This window comes from Neovison vison, chromosome 5 (genome assembly GCF_020171115.1).
Source record: "Neovison vison isolate M4711 chromosome 5, ASM_NN_V1, whole genome shotgun sequence".
Classification (NCBI taxonomy): domain Eukaryota; kingdom Metazoa; phylum Chordata; class Mammalia; order Carnivora; family Mustelidae; genus Neogale; species Neogale vison.
Genome location: NC_058095.1, coordinates 31,812,884 through 31,829,454, shown reverse-complemented (window position 1 = coordinate 31,829,454; position 16,571 = coordinate 31,812,884). Strand labels below are relative to the sequence as shown.

General features: G+C 43.6%; 1 protein-coding gene and 1 pseudogene across 1 annotated transcript in view; one reads left to right on the top strand and one right to left on the bottom strand.

The window, feature by feature from the left end:
* Positions 1-16,571, top strand: part of ASIC2 (acid sensing ion channel subunit 2) — a 969,864-nt gene that overhangs the window by 578,310 nt on the left and 374,983 nt on the right. The gene's annotated exons all lie outside the window — the stretch shown is intronic.
* Positions 7,965-16,571, bottom strand: part of LOC122907275 — a 48,386-nt pseudogene continuing 39,779 nt past the window's right edge.

Sequence of the window (16,571 nt, the reverse complement as noted above, 5' to 3'; positions counted from 1 at the left end):
AAGCTGAATAAACTGGTACAAATTCATTTAAAAAAAGATACCTATGGAAGCTTTACAGTGTATAGAATATGTAATGATGAAAGACTGAATGTTTTTCACAGCAACTCCTATCACTCCTGTTCAGTATTATACTGAACTTTCTAACCACTGTAACAAGGCAAGGAAATAAAATTAGCAACACACAGGCAGGAAAAGAAAAAGTAACATTTTTTATTCTATTACAGCATGATCCTATATGTAGAAAAACCTATCTGTAAGTATGTATGAATGTATGTATGTACATGTATGTATGTATGTATATGTAAGAAATCTATCAGGAAAAAAACACAATGAACAAATTTTGCAAAGGTGCAGGTTACAAGATCAATGTTTCAAAATCAATTGCATATTTATACGCTAGCAATGAACAATCCAAAAATAATAATTAGGAAAATAATCTTATTAACAATGGTATAAGAAAGAGTAAAATACTTAAAAAAAAATTTAACAGAAGAAGTGCAAAACTTGATCACCAAAAACTATAATGCTGAGAGAAATTTTTAAATATCTAAATAAATGGAGAGAGAGTCCATGTTCATGGTTTGAAGGACTCGGTATTCTCTCCCAATTGATCTATAACTTCAAATCAAACCCAGGAAAGTTATCAATGTTCTTTTTTTAGGAAATTGACAAGCTTGTTATGATGTTTATGTAGAGATGCAAAAGATGTCAAATAAACAGAACTATTTTGTGAACGCACAAATTTGGACTACCCTATTTCAAAACTTAGTCTACATCTACAGAAATTAAGGATGTATGGTACCGTGCCACCCTAAGAATAGACATAGAAATCAATGGATCAGAAATGAAAGTCCTAAAATAAATCCTTTTCTCGATGGTCAATTAATTTTTGACAAAGTTGCCAACTCAGTTCAGTGGGGTAAGGATGGTCTGTTCAACCAATGGTGCTGGGACCATAGAATATTAGTATACAAATTTAAACCCTTACATCATAGGATACACAAAAATTAGCTCAAAATTGAGGAGCCTGGGTGACTCAGTCAGTTAAGTGTCTGCCTTCAGCTCAGGTAATGATCCCAGGGTCCTGGGATGGAGCACCACATCAGACTCCCTTTTCAGTGGGGAGTCTGCTTCTCTCTGTGCTCCCTCCCCCTCCTCCACTCATGCTTCCTTATGCATGTGTTCTCTCTTTCTCTCTGAAATAAACAGAATCATTTAAAGAAAATTAGCTCAAAATGGATCATAGACCTAAATGTAAGAGCTAAAACTACAAATCCTTATGGGAGAAAATCTTTCTGACTTTGCATTTGGCAAAGACTTCATAGATAAAACACCAAGAGAATGGTCCTTAAGAGAAACAATTTGACAAATTAGACTTCATCTAAATAAAAAATAATTATTCTTCAAAAGGCACTATAAGAAAATGAAAAGATGAGCCACAGAGTAAGAGAGACTATTTGCAATATAAATATTTGCAAGTAATGTAAAGGACTTATATTCAGAATATGTAAAGAACTCTTACATCTCAATTATAAAAGATAAACAGTTCATTTTTTTTTTTTTTTTAATGATCAGAAGAGGGGCTCTTGGCTGGCTCATTCAGTGGAGCATTTGACCCTTGATCTTGAGGTTGTAAGTTTGAGCCTCACATTGAGTGTAGAGATTACTTTTAAAAAGACCTGGGGTGCCTGGGTGGCTCACTACATAAGTATCTGCCTTTGACTCAGGTCATGATCCTCAGAGTCCTAGAATCAAGACCTGAGTGGGGCTCCCTACTTATAGAAAAGTCTGTGTCTCCCTCTCCCCCTCTCTCTGCCCTCTGCAACCCCCCCCCTTGTGTTCTTGCTCTCTCTCTCTCTGAAATAAATAATTAAAATCTTAAAAAAAAAAAAAAAGTAAATGGGCAGAATACTTGGGTAGACATAAGACTAAAGAAATCAAAGAATGGTTAATAAGCACATGAAAAGATACTGCATGTCATTAGTCTTTAGGGAAATGCAAATTGAAACCACAAAGAGATACCACTCTGTATCTACTAAAATATCTCTAATCAAAAAAACCAACAATCGCCGATTTCAGTGACTGTGAAAAAACTGGAGCCCTCAGTCATTGCAGGTGGAAGTACAAAGTCCAGCCCGACTTAAATTCTCTTGTGCTCCTCTGACTCTGGGTTCTTTGCTTGTCTCATAGATCTTCTGTCTGGCTTTCTAACAACCCACTTACAAAACTCACCCTCTCCTTGCCTTCCACATGCCCAAAACCCCACTCACACAAAGCACTGATGAGTATGGAGTATACTTTATCCTTTAAAAAAAAAAAAAAAGATTTTATTTATGTATTTAACAGAGAGAGAGCACAAGTAGGCAGAGAGGCAAGCAGAGAGAGAGGGGTAAGCAGGTTCCCTGCTTAGGGATCCCAGGACCCTGAGATCATGACCTGAGCTGAAGCCAGAGGCTTAACCCTCTGAGCCATCCAGGTGCCTGAGTATACTTTATTCTAGACACCTCGTGGAGTCAAAGAAGAGGAAGTCATCTACACTAGAGCACTTAAAGCAACTGTACATAGAACATTTGATATTCTTAACATGCTCTCAAGCCATCTCCGAGAACATTCACAGGTCCTTCACACTGCGTTGTTGTAACTCCTCTCTTCTTTCGTCTTTCCATCCTTCTTTCTACTCCTTCTTCAGCCCCCAAATATATACTTATATTTATATTTGTATATGCATATATTCTTTTCCTCTTCCTTTCTCATGAAGATCAGTTTATCTACCTTTTTGAGGTCTTGTCCATTTTCATGCCAAGTGGCCTATCATGAGATTGCCTCAAACCATGGTATCAGCCAGGTTTCCAAATTGAAAGTTACAAAAGAGTGGAAAGAAAGAGAGAAGAAAAGAAAAGAAGGAAGGAAAGATGGAAGGAAGGAAAAGAAAAGAGGGAGGGAGGGAGGGAGGAAAAAAAAGACTCCAGATGATTTAAGCAGAGAAGACCTTTGTTGATACTGAGTTGCTCAAAAAATTGCCAAGAAGACTGTAGAATAGACTCATCCTCAGAAAATAAGCAGGAACACAGGTAGGCTGTGCAGGATAACCCACACTCTAGAATAAGATCAGTGAAAATCCTGCTTCTGCCACCCAAGACATGGAAGTTCACACAAATGGGTCTGCCACCCCATCCGTAGAAACCGGATGCCTCTGTACCCCTCCACTACTGCTTCCAGAATTCCCCACCATCATTGTTTCTTGGACTCTAAGTCTGGAGTATTTCGGATTGGTTGGACCCAGGTCCTCTGCCTGCCTCCTAACCACAAAGGAGACTGGAAAAATGAGTCATTGGACTTTTCAGCTGTTAGGGTGAGAGTCTCTTCTCACCAAATTCCATACCATAGAGAAGTCTCCCAACATAGGAAGGGAATTCAAATGTTGAAGAACCCCAAAATAGCAAAAACAGCCTTTATGACTAATTTGAATAATGAGAAAATGTGCTCAACATAGTGATTCAGAAATTCTGAACGCCCTGATTTTCTTTGCGTAAGTTCTGTTTTGCTGTATCCAAGATAACGAAGAAGAAAAGTTGGGGGTTTGGCCTGAGTAGGAAAGGCAGGACATTCCCTAATTCTTTGCATTGTTATGCGCATCTTGGCCCTCCCAACCATGGGTCCCCTCTGTGTAACTATGCCTTGTTTGCCCAGGGGCTGGCACAATCCTTGAACAGCCCACACCTCCCTCCACACTGTGAAGCAATTACAGTTCTGTAAACAAATGCTTACCTTCTCCTGCCAGCTGCTATTAAAGGAATCTTGAAGCCAAACTCACCTTTAAAGAGAAGAATCCTAATTGTGATGGAAAAATATATTGTGATGGAAATATCACAATTACCATGAAATTTTGCATATGGGCTGTTAAGGTAGAATTCACCTAACAATATTGAGCCACCATTATAAATATACATTTCTCATGACATTTTCTGGGACTCTCCCAGAGAGCTCCTGGTTAGAATAAAGTAGAAATGTCAAATGCAGGGAGCCCTCTACTCTGGGCCCATTTTTATTTTATTATTCAGCTCATTCTTGGCTGCCTAATAAAAGCCTATAGTTTACTCTCATGACTTCTACGTGTTCTTTGGAATAATCTCTTTAACTGTCTAAAAGGCAGGAGGATATTCTGTTGGGAATTCATGTTAGACCCAATAACCCATGTCCTCCCAGGCAGAAATGGAATGTGGAGGTCTTAGTGACCAAAGGGGCCCCGTAGGTATGTTATCTTTGTCCCATATAGATATAGCACATAAGTCTTTTTTATTTTAAAATAAAACAAAAGCCTTTTTATTTTAAATATTTTTATTTATTTATTTATTTGATAGAGAGAGATCACAAGTAGGCAGAGAGAGAGGGGGAAGCAGGCTCCCCGCTGAGCAGAGATCCCGATGCGGGGCTCGATCCCAGAACCCTGAGACCATGACCCAAGCTGAAGGCAGAGGCCCAAACCACCGAGCCACCCAGGCGCCCCCTAAAAGAAATACAGGGGTGCCTGGGTGGCTCAGTCGGTTAAGCATCTGTTTTCGGCTCAGGTCATGGGTCCCAGGGTTCTGGGATCGAGCCCCCGCATCAGGCTCCCTGCTTCTCCCTCTCCCTCTGTCCCTGCCCTGAACTCCTGTGCTCTCTCTCTTTCCTTCTGCTCTCTGTCTCTCAAATGAGTAAATAAAATAAAATTTTAAAAAAATGAAATCAGACATTTCTCAAGAAGCCCCAATTTCTTATGGTGAGAAACAATATTTCAAGACCACCATCTGTGTCCTAGAGGTGCTCATTGTTTCTAGGCCTTTTCACTGGACCAAGCTAGAAAATATACACACTCCAGGTATGGATACTTTCAACTCAAATTCAGAACTCCTGCATTTTACCTAATCTCTTCCCTCATACATCTGTATCTCCTTTCTGCCAAACTGGGTCTCCTGGTTTCTTAAGGATGCAAGAGATAATAAGGTTAGAATTCCCCATGATTGGTCATTTGCTTTATCTCACATTATCCACTCAACTGTCTCAGAATAAAAAACAATACAAATGCTACTACCACAAATACGATTACTGAAAATGATTGGAAAAAACATCTGCACATGGGGCACCTGGCTGGCTCAGTGGGTTAAGCATCTGCCTTCAGCTTAGGTCATGATCTCAGACTCCTGGGATCATACCCCCCAGCATCTATCTGGCTCCCCACTCAGCGGAGTGTCTGCTTCTCCTTCTCCCTCTGCCCGTCCCCCTGCTTGTGCTCTCCTGCGCACTCTCCCTCTTAATTAAATAATAAAATAAAATGTTCTTTTTTAATATGCATATGGTCCCCTTATTGTTCCCCTGAACTTGTGTAATTGCACTGTATCTAATTTTCAAATCGTATAGACTTGCAGACTATGCTCTCTGCCTTTTGGTCCTCATTCAGTCTTATTCTTATATTAGCTGCGCCAAAATGCTCACTACAAGCCCTTCAGACCAGTGTCTCTGGTTATTATGCTTATCTGAAGCTTATTATCTAGTAAATCCCTCAGGAAGAACTCCTGGGAATACTCTTCCTTGAGTTCTTACATGCGCATAGTAGTTACCTGTGCCCTTTGTACATGTCAACCAGTTTTTCTGGATATAAAACTCCCGAATTGTATTTGCTTTCCTTAGGTACCTTAAAAACATTACTTCATTGTCTTCCAATATAAAGCATATTGTCAGAAAGTCTGATAAACTAATTTTTCTTTCCCTTATAAGCCATTTCCTCTTTTTTGGCTGCATGCCTAAATAATGGTCTTCTGCCTTATTATTTTCTTCTTAAAGTGCAGCAATTTTACCAAAATGCCTCGCTATCCATCATTCAGGCTCAATTTTTCAGGTACGCTGTGTGCATGTGTTCTTTCAATAGGTAGGTGCAGATCTTTAATTACTGTTGTTGTTTTAGGAGAGTTTCCTTAAATTATAATTTCTAGTATTTGCTCCTTCCCCGGCTTTGGCTTTGTTTTTCAGGAGCCCCTGTTGCTACATATAAGTAGTCCATGCCTCTTTCATATTTTCATTTTCTCTCAAATTACTCTTATCCTCTTTTTTCTTCTACTTCTTTTGAGTGTTACAATTTTCTTCCTTTTGACCTTCTGTTATCTAGAAGGTCTGTTATTATGTCTGTGTACTCTCGTGTTTCTTCGAGTTTGGGTCTTCCTTTTTGCAATGACTTTACCCCTTCTTTTCTTCTTTTTCCCGATGTGTCATGTAATTTCTGAGGTTATGATTCTAATGACACTCACTTAAGTGGATGATGATGTCATTTCCTTAATATCTTTTAGCTCCTTTGGAAGTAAGAGGTTGCAGTTTTTGTTTGCTTTGTAGGTGTCTCTTTCTGGAATACTTTCACTGCCTAGAAAGGTGTTACTTTGTTCCTTATTCTCTTTGTTTGAATACTAATTTTGTGTGACTTTCACCCTCAACATTTTTATGATGTTTGTTTTTAAGTAAACGCAATTTTCCTGAACTTTGTGGAAGAGGCCCTCATTCCGGGAAGTTTTTTAACTGCTTGGGGCTCCCTCTTGGGTTGTTTTGTATTGTATTTAAAAATATGTGGGGGGCCTGGGTGGCTCAGTGAGTTAAGCCTCTGTCTTTGGCTCAGGTCATGATCTCAGGGTCCTGGGATCGAGCCCCACATCAGGATCTCTGCTCAGCAGGGAGCCTGCTTCCCTCTGTCTCTCTGCCTGCCTCTCTGCCTACCTGTGATCTCTCTCTGTCAAATAAATAAATAAAATCTTAAAAAAATAAAAAATTTAAAAAAAATAAAAATATGGCAGCTCACCTTCTGAGATCTCCTGGCTCTGCTCCCCTGCCCCACTTGTATACAGACCTCTTTCTTTTGATTCTATTATTCCTCTTCTGCTCAGTTTTGCTCCCACAGCCAGCAATTTCTCATTAGTATGTGGAACCTGTGTTGGGGATCCCTGGTTGTTCAGTTCTCAACATTCACAGGGTCTGGACTGCTCCATCCCTTCAGAACTGGCCTCAGACCCCTTGCTTTCAGCCACTAATAGTTTGGGTAGAACCTTCCAGTTTCTTTCTTTCTTTCTTTCTTTCTTTTTTTAAAGTTATATTTAATGTTGGCTAACTCCTACTTAGCATCTTTTAGAATGCAGTATCCCAAAGGATGCAGGGAAAAAAATTATTTTCTAATAGAAATGAAACCCATTGTCATAAATAGTTCTTTTAAAAGTAGTTTTGTTTTGTTTTAAAGATTCTATTTATTTATTTGACAGAGGAAGAGAGACCGCAAGGGAGGGAATACAAGCAGGGGGAATGGGAGAGGGAGAAGCAGGCTTCCTGTTGAGCAGGGAGCCTGATGTGGGGCTCGATCCCAGGATCCTGGGATCATGACCTGAACCTAGGCAGATGCTTAACAGCTGAGCCACCCAGGCGCCCCTAAAAGTAGTTTTATTTTTTTGTAAAGATTTTATGTATTTGTCAGAGAGAGAGAGAGAGCGAAAGCACAAGCAGGGGGGAGTGACAGGCAGAGGGAGAAGCAGGCTCCCTGCTGAGCAGGGAGCCCGATGCGGGACTCGATCCCAGGACCCCAGGATCAAGACCAGAGCTGAAGGCGGACGCTTAACTAAGACACCCAGGCATCCCTAAACGTAGTATTAAAAGACAGGAACACAAACACCTTGCAAACATACAATTTCCTAGCAAGATCTTTAAGTCTGTAATTCTCATGTAAGTCACTTTCATTCTTTTTCAAATAAAAATATCATAGAAAGTTTCCATTCTCTGTAATTGAGTCTTCATAAGTTATACAGTAGTATTGTTACTTCAAGTAAAACTTCATCAAATACTCAACTTTGGCGTAATATTCTTAAATATTTTTACCTTTGAATAGAATGAAGGGGAGGCATCAAGTCCTACGTAAGCTAATCTTAAATGAAGGTAATTCTTGGTCTGAGAGACTTGGTCTAATTTTTTTCTTGTTGATCTTGTTCAAGACTCTTGAAATCTTCCAAAGGAAGACTGCTTAAAGCAGTGGGTAAAATGTGTTCTGATGTGCCCTTGGGTGATACAGTCTTTGCTTCCAGATTCTCCACCAGGCGCGTGGCTTTGATCCCTCCTCTGGTTGCTCTGTGTTCTTTTTGTAAGCAAGTTTTCATGGTCTTGCATAAGCTTGTTGGTTTTTTTCCCGTTCAATTACACTCTTTTTCTTTCTGCCACCATAGGATTCCTAAAAGCATAGCTGTGTTATGTTATGCTTTTAGCATAACTGTGTTATGTAGTTCTGGCTGACTACTAACGTTTGATCTTAAACTAGATGGTCCTGTTGGAGTACAACTGTTGTTTTCCTTCAAAAGATTCCTTGACTTGAATTTCATGGACTTTCAATAGGTACAGAAACCTAAACTGGTTGGAATTGCATCCATTGTAAGTCGTCAAGCTTGTCCTTTGAGTCAGAACAAGAGACTTCAAAGTGCTTTGAACAAAGAAAAGTGTTTTCCTGGCACAAAATTGTTGTACCTAAGTGGGCGAGCCCATTCTTTTCTTCTTCTAGGATCCAGAGGGAGCCTGTGGAGGCCGATGGTCACGTGTGTGTTGTGGGTGGCCGGCCTTTCCCTGCCCCAATTCAGCCCTGTTCTGAGCCTGTTTGGAGGCCCTGGCTGCCCCGCTTCCTTCCGACAAAGACTGGGCAAACGAGGCAGGGGAAGGGCCCACGGAGAGGAGTCGTGGAAGCCGGTGGGAGAGACAGGTGTGTGTATGGGGGATGGGTGGTGCCAACCTTTCCTGTCTCTTTATCAATATGGCGGACTCGAGGCAGCACAGTAGACACAAGCTGTCCCCTCCTGGCCCCCAAAAGGGAGTGGGACTAGTGTGTCTCTCTGGCAGCCTTCTTTGGAGCAATTGCAAAGGTGTCTCTTCCCCTTCCCCTCATCACTATGAAACTCTCCCACCTAGGCAGAACTTCCGGTTTTTCAACTACTATTTTCCAATTGCCACCCCACCTCCCTGCTTTCCAGGGAACCTCTGTTGGCTGTTTGGGTATGGTTCTTTCCTCAGGGCCATCAGGTACCTGACCACTCCCTCTTCTGCCTCCCATGTAGATGCTGAGACCGCAAGGGGCTTGGGCTTTGGTGATTTGTCCCCACCTACTTGTGTGTTTTAGGCTTCATGGGAGTAGCTCATCATCCGGCTTGATGTCACTGTCTACAGTTTTGGTCTCTAGTTGCTCTGTTTATCTTATGGGTGGGAATTGCTGAAATTCAAAGACCGTGCTGCTTTCATCATTTTTATGTATATGTGTTTTTTTTTGCTTGTTTTTATGTGGACTAACTGGCAATGATTTTCCATTAGAATTCAGATTTTTGGTGTATCTTGAGAAATTTCAATGTCTAGTTACACTGCACCTGCATTCCCACTTGGCAGCAATTGGCTGGGAGTAAGCAGCAGCCTCCCCCGTTAGAGGCATGTGGGCTGTCCCATGCATTCAATCCCAGCACACCCCAGCCCCCCGCCATGGTTTCACTGGCCAGAGGACGCATTTACACAATCTTTTGAAGGCATCTGCATTGTGACTCCTGTTCTGGGGCCATTAACAGGAAGGGGGGAAATACCCAGGAGCCCCTTACCTTCTTACCCAGAGTTTTATGCTGATTAATGCCCCACTCCATAAAACACATTTCCCCCATAGGAACCTGGGGGTCCCTACTCCCTTTAAAAAAAAAAAAGGTTTATTCATTTCTTCTACAGAGAGAGAGAGAGCATGGGGTTTGGAGGAAAGGAAAAGAACAAGAGGGAGAGAATCTGAAGCAGACCCCACACTGAGTGAGAAGCCCCATGCGGGCTTCGATCTCACAACTGTGAGATCATGACCTGAACAGAAACCAAGAGTTGAACCACCCAGGCGCCCCCCAGGGGGTGCCCTATTCTTCATGCTTGTGTCTCTTCCAAGTGTGTCTCTCGGAATCCCTGCTGGCATTTGGGTTTCTCCTTCCCCGAGTCTCCTCTGTCCTGCTCCTCGTCCAGTAAAACACTTAATCAGATGCTAACTGCCTATGGTCACAGCTCATCAGAGAAGGTCCCAAGGCCCATCTGAGAGTCAGAAAGGTTGAACACATGGAAGCCAGTTTTAACAAGACACAAGCAGGAGACAGAAGGAAGAAACAGGCCAGTAGCCAGGGTTTCAGTGGGTCAAGCCAAAGAAGACAAAGCAAATCAAAGTCCTGGTTCTGGAGATGGGGGCTGGAGCAACCATTAGGCTGGGACAGTGAAGGGGATGGTCATCCACATTTGGTGAAAAAGGAAGAGTAGGAAGAGTAGGATCTGGCAGGGTGGGGTGCTGGGAAATGGTGAATTCTGCCCATGGTGTGCCTTTCATGTACGGCCTGGTACTCAAAGAGGTATTACTGCCTTTGGGCCACTCCCCTAAGCTATAGATCCAGGGACCATGCTTAGACCCACAAGGAGATGCTTACAATTCCCTAAAAGCCTCAAGCTTCTACACCTGTACATTGTACTTTCTGCTCTTGATGTCCCTCCATCTTTGCCTAGGCAGCAAAACATCTCAGCTCTCACTTCCTCCAAAGACTTCTTGGGCCAAGTGCAGTGCCTCCTCTGGGCTTCCATGGGCCCCCAAGTGCAGTACTCATCACATTCTATTACCTCTTTTCTTATTTGTTTCTACCAAGCTAAGAGCTCCTTGAGAACAAGAAGAGGATCTTACTGCCTTCTGTATCTCCTACACCTAGCATGTTACAGGGGCTCAAAAAAAAAAAATGTCTATCTGTGCTTCTGAGCTCTGTAGGTATCACTCAGATGCAGCTGGTACTGGTGCCCATTCTTAGGAGAATCACAGGAGACCAGCCCAGTCATCGCTGGCATGCAGCGCCGTGAGACCTGGGTGAGCTCACAGCCTCTGCCTGTCTCATCAGCGTCTTTCATCTCCTAGGACTCCCTTTACAATCATTTTAATTACTTTATTGCAGGTTTCATCAGGGAGGTAACATGAAGGGGAGCAAAGAGACTTTCGGGCCCCTGACATATTGTTCAGAGATGGGAACAATGTCCTGTTAACCATGGAAACTCGAGGATGCACAAAGGTTTTCAGAATCAGCTGTCATCATTGCTCATGAAGTTTTCAAAGAGCATATTCAGAGGCAGGAATGGGGTCTGGGTGGAAAACACAATGGCAGGTGGAAAGAAGCTGGAGGGCTGTGCATCACTGGAGCACGGGGCATCTCAAATGTGTAGGACGGCAGAGAGGGTTTATGGGTCAAAGCTGTTGTCTATAGAAGGTGGATTTACCTGCTTGGCCCTGGACCTCTCTTCTCCCCCAGCTAAGGCACTCAGTTCCTTTCAATAAGCCTGTATCCTTAGGGAAATTTAGGTACCCTGTGGTCAAAAGCTATGGACACTAAAGCAGCCTGGCTCTAAGTCCACAGTGACCCAGGTCTCTGATCCACAAACTGGGTTTTTGCCGTCCTCCAGGTTAGAACCCTCAGCATAACCCTAGCTCTGGAAATCAAGGTAATACCTTGTACCTAAGCCTTCTTTGTTGACCTACCCAGTGCTCTAGTCAGTGGTTCTCAACCTTGGCTGCATACTGGAGTCATGTGAGGGTTTTAGACAAACCAATACCTGGACTTTACCCTAGACCAAGAGAATCAAAATCTCTGGACATGGGGCTTGAGCTTCAAGATTTTTAAATCTCCTTAGGAACACTGGTTACCTAATGCTTCGCAACAGATCACTTAATGCCTTAAAGCAATAGGTAAGCCTTCTTGAACAGCTTCTTGCGTCAGGAATCTAGGAGTGGCTCAGTGGTTCTGGCTCAGGTTCTTTCATGAGGTTACAGACAAGATGTCAGCTGGGACTGGAGGAGCTGTTTCTAAGAGGATTTCTTCCACTTGGCTGTTGGCTGGAGGCATCGATGACTTGCTACGTGAATCTCTCTGTAGGGCTATTTGACCATCCTCACAACATGGCAGCTGGCTTTCCCCGGGGCAAGTGATCTAAGAAAGAGGGAGCAGGACAGAAGCCATAGTGTCTTTTGTGACCTTGCCTTGGAAGTCACACCCCGTGGTCTCCACAATATCCCCTTGGTTACACTGGATAGCATAGTCCTATTCAGAGTAGGAGGGGCTGCCTAGGGATGTATATGCCAGCAGGTAAGCCTTTGGGGGGTTCTTTTGGAAGCTGGCTATCATTGCAGATGTCTTTAAAGTACAGCCAAGGTTGAGAATCATTGCTTCTGTTCCCTTTGGGGCTGAGGCCCAGCCTTTGTCTTGTTTAGCTCAAAGCAAACACTAAAGATTTATTATGTTTATTCTCTTCACACAACAGCCAGAGTGGTTTGGGTCTTTTTAACTATAATGAATATTTTTGTACATAATTCTTTGTTCTGCTAGTAGATTATTCCCATGGGGGTAGATGCTGTAACATGAAAATACTTGTTCAAATCTCTTTTTTCCCTTGCAGGGAGGTCCAACTATTTTGTGGTGTTTTTGGGTTTTTTCCATCTCTGATTGTTTATTTTATTTTTAGCATGCAAATCTAGTCATCACACTCCGTTCAAAATTGAGCAACGGTTTCCTGACAATCACGGGGTAAAGTCCCCAGTTTTTCTCTTGGTTGCTAGGCTTCTGGGTGACCTGCCCCTTCTCTTGTCCTCAATCCCAGCCTCATGTCACTCCACTTTTCCCCTTGCTTACTGCATTCTGGCCACACAGATTTAACTTTAGCTCCTAAAACACCTTACTGCCCTCCGCTCCTCAGGGCCTTTGAACAAGACATTCCTCTAAGTCTGACTCCTATAACTTGTACTTACCCTTCAGGTATCAGCTCCCAGGCACTTCTTCGAAGAGGTCTTCCAGGCCAGCCTGATGGGTTCTCCCATAGCACCCAGTACCTTTCCCTTAGAGCATTTATTGCAATGTGTTATAATGTACTTATTTGTCTGATGACTTGATTACTTCCACTAGACTGGAAGCTCCATGAGAGCAGAGATCATATGCTTTTCTCTGCTGCCTGCCTCCTAGTACGTAACACAGCCATTTGCACACAGTAGGTGCTCACTGGGTGCTTACTGAATGAATTTTTATAAATTGAAAATCAAGACCCAGAGATATTTAGAGACACGCCCAAGCCCCCTCCCCACCCCCCACCAGGCAGGTAGCAGGATACCTGCCTGGGCCTGATGGCAGACAGGCCAAATTCAAAATCTCTCCCTCATATCTAGTGTCCCTAGAATCCTCTACCCCCTGCTCCTGGAATCCTATCCTATGGTGAATTGTCTACACTACCTGCTCTAAAGCTAGCTCCAAGGGTTCCCCATCAATGGAACAGCCAAGTTTTTGTGGCACGCAAGGGACGAGCCCTTCACCTGAAGGGGACAGTTGCCTTTGGCTGGGCTCTGGTGTTGCACTGGAAAGGGCTCTTATCAAGGGAATCCCGAGCCTCTGCACCTCAGCTCTTTTCATACAGAGCCTCCATGCTCTTGAAACAGTCCTGGGAGTTCTCATTTGGCCTTTGGGGATGCTGCCAGGAGGCCTGTCCACAAAGATGTGTGCATTGGCTGTCATTATTTAATGATCCTCCAAACCAGTGAATTGTCTCTTCCTGCCACTCTCTGGGACAGTCTGGCAGAAACGAGGGACTCAGCTCAACAGTAGCCTCAGGAAGCCTTCACTCTGCCTCAGGCACTAGGCCAGTCTTCTCTGTGCTGCTGGGGGTGGTGGGTTGTGGGATATTGGGGACAAAGAGAAGTGACGTCAGAGCCCTTATCCTCCTTGCTCCCTCCAGCTCCCAAGTCCCTGTGCTGCACCTTCCACTCCCCAAACCAGCTTAGCTGGTGCCACACCTGACCCTGTTTCCTAGGGGAAGGCCAGGGTCTGAGAACTGTACCCACCAGAATATGCCAGAACAAGCTCATCCTGGGAGTAATTCCATCCTCTTCTGCTGCTGCAGAACCCAACAGCAGATCTCTGTGAATGCCCAGATAGATGTTAATGGCAGACCTATATATGACAGACCCAACAAGGAAACAGACTATTTTCCACTTGGCCCTAATGGCACCTAAGCACAGGAGAGAATACCAACCATGCCCACTCAACACAGGCATGCACACACACACACACACACACACACACACACATACACACACACGTGTGTATACTCCCAGACTCAGGCCCATTCAGCCTGGATGGCCTTTGACTTCTTCCTCACCCATGGCATTGCCATATTAATCCCAGGCACCTTACCAGGACACTATGAAGCTCAAGTTCCAATCCAGGTGGCTCCCAGATGCCCTGACCATTGGTCTATCCTTTTCTTGGTAGTTTGTTTACGATTCTCCCCCATCTCTTCTTTTGGATCAGTCTACCTGCCATCCATCTCTCAGTGTCCAAGTCCCCCTCATCCTTTAAGGCACAAATCCGGCCTCCTCCATGAAACCCCCATTGCTGCAGTTGGAGTGATGGCCTCCCTCCTCTGAATACCCATAGTATTTTAATTCCACCTCCTCTATGGCTCTTGAAACCAACTTTCTGCTTTCTAGTCATGATGTTTTATACACATTTTAGCAACTGCTTTCCCTCAACTATTTCCTACATTTAACTGGCTTATAACTGCCTGCCTGCACTCCCCAGAGACAATGTTCCATAATAGAAAAGTCATTGGCTTCGGCGTATGACAGAATGGAGTCATACGCCTCCTTCTCTCCCTTCCTTTCCTCCTTTCATAAATATTTCTCAAGTCCTCTGTGTGCCAGGTACCTTGTAGGACCCTAGCCAAACAATACACAAAAGATGTTCAGCCATTGTCCCAATGGAGTTTCAGACTAATGGAGTTCTAATCCCTAGCCCTTCCATTACTGGCTGTGTGACCTGGGAAAGTTGTGCAATCTCAAAGCCTCAGCTTTCTCAACTACAATATTGAGTTTTAGAATAATTATCTCCTGGGTGTTCTGTAATAGTTAAATGGAATAATGTATAAAAAAATATCTAGCACTTAATACACTCACTAAATGTGCACTTCTTCTCCATATGCTTCGTTACTGGAGAGAACTCTCAAACATCATAGAGACTCCGAGTATATGCTGGAAGGGAGAAAGGAGGGCAAAAAGAAGGAAGGGGAAGAAGGAAACTATCATGAAAGTTCATCCAAGAACTGTCTCTGGATTGCCAGCACCTCCTACCCCCCGCCTTCTTTACTTCCCCATATGGACTGTAAAAGGGGATACTGATTGCAGCCTAGGAAAAGCAGCTCTGGACAAGGACACCAGTTTCCCCAGCCCCTTTTCAGTTTATCCCACATGCAAATCCAGTCACAGAGCCAGGTCTAGGAGCCCTTCCGTGGACTAATTAACATATATAAAAAAAAATTACTCCAGTGGTTTTCAGGGTACCTAAAAGCTGTTGCCCCCAGGCTCCCCACTGAACTTCTGCCTTCATATTTATAACCCTTGAGTTTCTCTCCTTCCTGGCTTCCCAGACAGTGGTGCAGACAAAAGGACCATTTATAACAGCTTTTCTGACAGCTGGACATTATTTAATTAAAACTTCTGGCAGCCGCATAGTGTGCTGGAGGCTATTTAAAGTTCTCAATGGCAGGAGGAGAAATGGGGGAACTTACAACCCTTGGGGGGTGGGGCTGAGGAGACCTAAGGTGGGCAGCGCCCAGGGCAGACTCTCAGATCCCTTACTGTGAAGCGGCATCTCTCAGAGCCCTGACTTTCACCATTGGAGTCTCTGGGGGGAAAAGGCAGGCATGATGTCAGTCCCCCAAGGCATCTGCTTGGGGAGGGGAGGGGAGATGTTTGGAGAACCAGCAGCACCAAACTGCACAGAGTACTCATTTTTCCAGATCAGCCACCCATATTTTTCAGAATAAGAAACTAAGGCATAGAGAGGAAAGGGAACTTGTTCAAAGCTGCATGGTAAGTGCTACAACTCTGGGGAAACCATTTGAGTATCCTGGGCCTTATTGTTGCCTTTATGTTTGAGCAAAACCTTTCTTTCTTACTTTTCTACACAGTAGCCATATACCTGCCAGTGTCCTCTTGAAGGGCTCAACCGCTGCGCGTGTTATCCTAGGTGTGAGCAGAAATGCAACCACAGATGCCCATGTTTGATCATCTGGTTGATCATCTCGATCCCAGCAGAGGCAGTGGGTTTGCATTTAGCTGCTATAGCTACAGTTTGCTGGACTTCAGGTAGCAACAGCTGGAATGAGGGGACAGATCTCCCCCATAACAGAGCAGGAGCGGAGAAAGGCAAGTCTACCATAGGGCGCTGTACCCTGGAAGAGGAGGAATTCGTAAGGCCAAGTATGAATGCAAATCATAATAACAATGATTGTGATAATAACTCCACAGACTGAAGGCTACTATCACCATCATTGCTATTACTATTAGCATATTTCCCTTTCAATATTTCTATAAAATATATGATTTATAAGATTTTACAGATGAGGAAATAGAAGCTCGGAAAATTCACTACATGCTGAAGTTCTCCCAGACACCTGTAGGACCAGGATTCAAACCCAACTCTGTTTGATTTCAGAGTGTATCATCTTTGCTC